Source organism: Mya arenaria, chromosome 12 (genome assembly GCF_026914265.1).
Source record: "Mya arenaria isolate MELC-2E11 chromosome 12, ASM2691426v1".
Classification (NCBI taxonomy): domain Eukaryota; kingdom Metazoa; phylum Mollusca; class Bivalvia; order Myida; family Myidae; genus Mya; species Mya arenaria.
The window spans coordinates 13,716,851-13,724,998 of NC_069133.1; the positions used below are offsets into that span (position 1 = coordinate 13,716,851).

The 8,148-nt window shown below is 33.7% G+C and overlaps 1 long non-coding RNA gene across 1 annotated transcript; it reads left to right on the plus strand.

Annotated features, from left to right (window-relative positions):
* The first annotated feature begins 2,182 nt into the window (after positions 1-2,182).
* LOC128210422 (uncharacterized) lies at positions 2,183-7,722 on the plus strand. Its single transcript, XR_008257164.1, has 4 exons — positions 2,183-2,461; positions 5,263-5,465; positions 6,619-6,825; positions 7,303-7,722. It is a non-coding gene; the product is annotated as an uncharacterized LOC128210422 (long non-coding RNA).
* The last annotated feature ends 426 nt before the right edge of the window (positions 7,723-8,148 follow it).

Sequence of the window (8,148 nt, forward strand, 5' to 3'; positions counted from 1 at the left end):
CATGTCGGTAGGCGGTTCAATTTTACAACGTGTACGCTAAAAAAATCCACAAAGCGTGCACTGCAGATAAAACTGACATTCTTTTCGGTGCAACATGCGAGAGAATTTTGTAGATATATCCTAGGGCTGATTCAGCATTCGGCGAATAAAGAGAATAACTTTCGCACGCAATTTAAGATGTGCGAATCTCCCGTGGGAACCGAAAGCAATAGGCTTCACACGTCATATGGCTGTACGATCTCCTCATATATTTTAAGCTACAATTAGTATAAACTAGCGCATTCTTTTGTAATTCATTCATTGTTACCACCCTGTTCATTTGCTGGTAGTATTTTATTCAAATATTACTCATGTATACTTTACGAAAACGGCTGAGTTGTGTTGTTTTTTTGTAAAAAAAGAATCTTGAAAACGAGTGTCGTTCCACGAAATTAACTTGAACAAATAGTAAAGTTAATGCTATGAACAGGCTTTTCTACAAGAGTTGGAGTTAGAAACACATCAACTATATCGTTAAAATTATCTTTGACTGATATTTATAACCGCGCAGTAAATCCTTGAGCGTGTTTGTTTAATTATTCCAAACCCCGTTTAATGATTATTTTTCATCTTCCAATTCCTCAAACGACCAATTTATGCAAGATTAACCCCTTTAAAACATTGATGTAAAACATAAACAAATTACAATTAGCTTGATCAAAGCTCTCGTTCATTACCAAATTTCTTTCTATATTTTCCATAATAATGATGTAAAGGATAATCCTTGTTAACTTTGCCATCAAAGAATGAAATTCATAGGTGAATACCGCTGTGCAATAATTATCAAAGCGCAAACAACGTAGAAACAGCAAATTAAGCAAAATATTTTCCTAAAGCAATGCCAACAAACTTCCAAAACAGATGCGACATTGCTATCAGATGCAGGAAATCTGTCAAAGTTGTAAAGAATTAAAGCATTGTATCAGCAACTAAAAACTCATTTTTAGACTGTCGGCTGCAAGCCGACAGTCTTTAGAGAGCGGTATTTCAGAAACGCGACTAGTCGCCTGACACGACATACTGAACATGAATATATTAATACACACCACCTGCGTAGCAACAGAACTACTTACGTGAATGTGGGGCGTCAAGTACCTGCTTATGTGTATTTAACGCGTTATTGCCTTTTTTATGACAAACATTGCGTGTTACTCTTAGTATAGTTGTACCGTTGCAATTTGGTGAGTTTTATTGAACAAAATAATGAAAAATAATGAAAGTATAGCATTTACATACGAAGTCATTTTACCCTACATCCAATAGTAAGCTACACCACATGTTTGCACCCCGTGTGACGTCACACATATCCCGGCATTCAAGACTGACCCGGCAAACCCCGGCAAAGAACTTATTTTATGAATGAAAGCTATTAAGAAATAAATCATACGCGGTTAAAGAGTTCATGTCATGTAAAATTTTGTGAAATAGCTTTTATGTTTGAAATGATTTTTTTTCAGCAGCAATCGAACTATTGTATTTGTTTGAGTAAATTATTTGGAGTATACCTATCACAGTGTGTCAACGTTATGCCTATTGTTATTTTGGACTATAGGGTGTAGTTTTTAAAGTCATACACAATATTGCAGTTAACCAAAACTGACTCCCATATAGTAATTAAAGACCCATAAATTGCATTTAACCAAAACTGACTCCCATATAGTAATTGTATACCCATTAATTGCATTTATCCAAAACTGACTCCCATATAGTAATCGTATACCCATAAATTGCATTTAACCAAAACTGAATCAACTGTCTGGTGTAATATGACTTTATAATATTTGTTGAGTTATCAAAACTGAATCCCATATAGTTTTGTTGACTATACGGGGGTCATTTGAAAGTCATTTTCATTTTTTGTTTATTTATTTTTTATAAAATCTTTAGCCTTATTGAAGTGTGCAATTGACTAAAATGGTTCAAGTTTCGGTTTATCGCCTTATCTGCCAAAATATATAATTGGATACAATTTGGATAACTATAACCTTTGTTATCAAATGAAGGCATTTAGTTTAAAGTAAGAGCATATTCAATAATAATAACTCCACAACAGCCATCGTACTATTATGATATTAACTATAGCAGTCCTATCGGAAAGTGATTGCAAATACCGGGTACCGGTAACCGTGCTTTTGCACCGCCCTTCAGAACGATTTACGTTAACCAAAATCGAATCCCCTAAATATTCGATTTCGTTTCCCATATAACACATACCCACAATATGGCGGCGATTATGCGGAAATGAAATTGAATGTTACTTCGAACACGTTCTTCTACAAAATAACCGACCTGTATTTAGTGCTATTGCTTTAACATCAATCGAAGCAAAAATGGCATCAATATATGCGTCTAAAAATGTTAAATTTAGATGGAGACAATCCAGAAATGAGCTGCCAGGGAGTGATCGATTTCGGACACGAAGGTACATGTACATTAGTCTGAAATAATAGACGTGTTATACGGGATTCTTCCAATCCCGAACGTCTAAACGGTTTTGTGCAAAAAGCGGGGGTGTTTGAAAAATATTGAAATTGTATTAAGTGAAGTATTTTATGGTTAAAATGGATAATAAAGTAAAGATTTATATTCATATTTTACCATGGAAGTGCAAAGCTATTTTGCAAAAACAAGCATTTAATGCATTAAAACACATTATTCACCTTTTCATTAAAAGGAAAGTTGACTGACACAGACAACGATTATGCCAAGTGGAACAACTTGACCCAATCGTAATAATTCGGCCACCTCCACCAGCTTCGAGATAATACAATCGTAACAACTCGGCCTTGGCCGAACAATCTGAACACCTCAGCCAGGGATTGACTATCTCGAAGCTTACCGAAGATGGCGAGTTGTTACAATTGATGGCCGAAATGATCCGATTGTTGTAAAATTGTGAACTGCAGGTCTTGCAGGTGCCCTTCATGTATATATTGTTATGTTTTGACAGAATGAAATGAAGAAAAAACCATCAAACTCATAATTATTTGCTTGATATTACTTTTTGGTTACGGAATTTATATAAAATAACATTATCTGGTAATATTTGTTGTTTTTATGATATGTTATAGATGCAATATGCTTTAACCCGGAATCCTGATCGGAATAAGGCCAAAAAAAAAAATATGTCTGGTTCAGGAAACCCGACCGACCCTATTTTTTACCCGCCGACCCTAAACTTTTTTTTCGAAATCGCGGCCGAAAACCGCTATACTGCGTATTGAAAATTTTCTTTTCTGTAGTTATTGCTCTTTGGGTTAATAGAGCGCGTTTATATCGATCTTTGGGTTAATAGAGCGCACAACAATGGCGGCGCCCATGGCGTGTTCACCAGCCACTTTGATGGCCATAAAACTCCAAAAATGTGAACATGGAGCAGAGCGGCAGGTCATGAAAGCGGTCCAGCATGGTTGCCTAGCTAATGCCTTATATGATTTTGTGCAACACCACTCACAATGTGCATTTGTTACAATGACAGAATTCACAAAAGAGATGTATTAAAGTGACTTATCTTTACAAGATATTTTAAACAAAATTGTCGACAGAAATCTTTAAAAAATGGAATTTTTATAAAATACTAGGTTGTACATGAATCTCTTTTGTGAACTCTTTGTGCAGGTTAGCATTGTACAGAGGGTGACTAAAAGGCATAGGGTACATAAACAGCAAGCATAGAAAAGGAAAATAATGTGAATAAACAAAGATGATACATGGTTAGATAGATTAGATAGATTTATTCGACATAAAAATTGCATATAACATGACAAATACAAATTTAAACATGTATAAACATATATAACATTTATGTCAAGGATAACACAAAAAAGAGTTAAAATAAAACCTTATTTCCATTGTGGTCCTTACAGATAATACAGGGTTGAAATGCTCTGTTATTATGTGGTTAAATGACTGCATTGAAACAAGCACACATCACAATACCACATGCTGGGAGTTACAAAGTGATCTGACTGCTCTGTGCATCGTCTACACATAGACAACATACGTCCAAAAAAAAAAAAAAAAAAAAAAAATGGAAAAAATGCCTACCCTCCTAATTTTTTGGGACAACGTTTCCTGAACCAGACATATTTTTTTTTTTGGCCTAACTACCCACTTTTCGTACAAAACAATTTGTACGTGAAGGATTTGCTGTATCAAAAATCTTTAAAAAAATCTGTCAACGTACAATTATTTGGACTAGAAGGTACATCTAGCTGATCTACATCTCTTAGTCTAAATATTTGTACGTTGACGGACTCTATTTACGATTAAAAAAAATGTATATATATATATATATATATGGCAAATCCTTCACTACAACATCTTCATGTTACTTTCAATTCAGAGTTGATTATTCACTAAAATTATTTCGCCTTTTTAATTGTTGCTTAACCTGAAACGTCTCAACCATCCAAAAAGAACATATATATATGCTTCAATAGTCTAAAAAAATAGACGTGTTATATGGGATTCTTCCAATCCCTTACGTCTAATCGGGTTTGTGCAAAACAGGGTGGGGGTTGAAAGATATTGAAATCGTAGTTAGATAAGTATTATATGTTTGAAATAGATATTAAAGGTTTATATTCGTATTTTAGTTATTACCATGTAAGTGCAAAGATTTTTTTCACAAAACAAGCATTTAATGCATTTAAACACAACCATTTTACATCTATGTAAATCTATGCACCGCAGCCTTGCAGGTGATCTTCATGTATAACAGTTTATATCATTATGTTTTAACAGTATGAAATGAAGAAAAACACTCATCAAACTCATAATAATTCGTCAGCTTTTATTTTTTGTGTACATAACTCATATTTTAGATATATATAATTATCTGACCCGGAATCCCAATCGGAATAGCTACCCACTTTTGGTACAAAAAAATTGTATGTGAAGGATATGCCATTTCAAAATTTGAAAAAAGATCAGTTAAGTTACTATTATTTGGACTAGTGCTTCAAGCGTTTGATTTATTGTCTCTATAAGGTATAATGCACCTGTCAATTGTAAAGCCAAGCTGGGAGCTGCCTAAAAATCAGTTACCCAGTTAGCTCAGTTTGACAGATCTCCATGCAGGTGTTCACATGGTCGTGGGTTCAAGCACCATACCAGTAGCATCTTTTCTCAAAGGTTTACTTTAGAACCCATCATCCAGGAGTAAACAATTATGATTTTTTTATTAAATATTACAGGCCATGTTCTTTTGTAAACTTTCAGATTGAGAAGTGCCTGGATACAAGGCTAGTATTGTTAACATCATCTGATAAAATCAACTGGAACAAAGCTGAAATGGCTGCCTGACCTGACTTAAAAATTATATGGCAGTACATCAGACTAGAAGATTACAAGTATTGAGGTGGACAAAATGAAACCTGAGCCTACCAAAGCTGACAGATTGCACAAGAAACACATAAATGCAGGTATTTACTGAGATATTGTAATTATTTTTTGAAACTTCTCATTCATTTAGGAAGTTCAGTTGAAACAGAGTTGGCAAAAAAAATGAACAAAGGTATATACATTTTGAATTCTAATTCAAATGAGAACTTTACTGGCCAGCACAGAATGGTAAAATGCTAGTCTACCAATATAAATGTGCCTGGTTCGAATCAGTAAAGCTGATGAATGTACTGGTTGTGTAGCCAGGATGTGAGTAGGTCTGCACTTGGCTGATAATGCATATCATATGTTTAAGCTGCACTCTCACAGATTGTCTGTTTAACCAACTCTTTTTTTATTTCTTGGTCTTGTAATGAATTTCTGAACACTGGACATAACAGACAACTGGAAAAAGGGGATCGCTGCTTTCTTATATTGATTCAGTCAAAAAAGACAACTGAAAATATTGGAACGCTGTTTTCTTATTTTAATACAGTCAAAAGATGATGTTCTGTGCCAAAAATCTCATTATTAGTAAAGCGTTAGTAATGCTTTTAACCATAAAACCAATAGTTACAAATGTAAATATAAAAAACATGATCTTATCTTTTGTCAGCAGTCTTATTTCATCAGTTTTCATACTGCTTTACATTTTCCAAGCCAAAAAGTAAAAGAAGTTGTCAAAACCTTCAATCTGTGACTGAGAGTGCAGCACTCTTACAGATTGAATGTTTTGACTACTTTATTTATTTTTTGTCTTGGAATGGGCCAATTTATGTGAAAATGCATGTTAACAATTCATATAAGATTGCTGACAATAAATTTGTCAGAAAATGTTTATATTTAAGTTCAAAATGTTTTATGCATTTTTCTTAAACCGTTAATAGTAACGCTTTAAGCCATAAAACCTTTGTTTTCGACCTGAAATATGGAAGTCTGCAATCTAATATTTTGTCAGTAGTCTTATATCACTGGTTTGCAGATATTTTAGCAAAAAAATAGGTCATTCCAAGACAAAAAATACAAAAGTTGTAAAAACAGTAAATCTGTGAGAGTGCAGCTTTAAATGACTAAATGTTTTGATTTGGCTCAATTTTCATATAAAATCTTATATTTTTGTGGGATCTAAATGGTTTGTTTTTAACAACATTACATGTGCATATGTATATATTTGTTCTTAAATTTGTAATTTAGATTGGAAGATTCATTCTCTGGAAAGTAGAAAAGGGCATGTTACATACTGTTATCACTGCCATGACAGAAACCATATTGAGGAGCTGGTCCACCTGTAGGAAGAATTGTGCTATTGGTTGGAGCAGCACTATTACCCAGCCATACACCAGCACTTAGTTTGTCATAGGGAGCATTTCTGAGCAGTTATGGAGACCACTAACTATGCAGGTATGTCATAATCAAAATCTTGTTTTATATATTGTTTTATAATTTAGCATCTGATGAGAAGAAATTTATTTCTAGATTGAAGGCACACACTATAGATTGATGCCCAAAAATATATTTCTTATTTTAATGCATTATCATGTCTAACTCATTTGACTTAAATGATCAAAGCAAAAGAAATGCAAATGATTAAATCTGCAGATATACAAATGTAAGCTTTTTTAACTGGGGAAATTGTTGCCACTTATCTATTAATTAAAGAACACATTTATAATTAATAATGTTTAATCTGTACACAAATCATATGCCTTCTTTGTTTTAACCATCAATGTCAGAGTCCAGCATGAAAATGCATTAAATTGAAAAAAATGCATTAATTTATATGAACCCTTTAAAACAAAGACATTTCCTAAATCCAATAAAAAAATAATTGAATATTGATGCAGAGTTCAGTTAGAATATAATGTAACTTTTTTGCAGTTGTTGCAGTGAAACTTGCACCAGTGTGTTTTCTGTGGAGATAAAGAGATAGTGTCCAGCAATGAAGACCCAACTCAAGATCTGACCTTGTAAGGCCAATATGAAATAACTGTGTGGGAAAATGGGAAAAACCTGCAGTCAGGAATGCACGGAAATCATCAAAAGAACAGTGTTAAATTAATCGTGAATAACTTGACATTTATTTTGTTTGACATATTTATTCATGGTGTAGTGAAAACATTCTTTTTTTCTCATGGTTATTTAAATTTAGAATTGATAGGAGGGAACATCACTATGTAGTTTCATGTTCATAGTCAGATCAAAACCCATGTACTTGCCCAAATGAGCATTCGAAAATATCAAAATGGTACTTGTTGTATGTAGTGTAAGTTAATTAACATAATAAACAAAAATATTTAATCAATTTCAATTTATTATGCCCCTTTCAAAGAAGAGGAGTATATTGCTTTGCACATGTTGGCCGCTACGTGCGTCTGTCTGACAGTAGACCAAAGCTTTTCCGGGTGATAACTCTACAATTCCTAGACCTATTGTGAAACTTGACATGAAAGTTTGGTTTAACCAGTAGATGACCCCTTTTGATTTTAGGGGTAATAAAATTATATGGTCAAAGGTCACAGTGACCTTGAACAGGAAGGTGTCAAACCATACATCTGACTGATAAGTTGACAATGGCTGCACCTATGGCCCTCAAACTCAACATGGAGGCTAATTCTGACTATTAGAAGATCCTATTGATTTAAGGGGTCATTGGGTCAAAAGTCAAGGTCACAGTGACCTTGAATGCTAAAAGGTTGTACTAATAATGACTGGACAAAGCCTGCA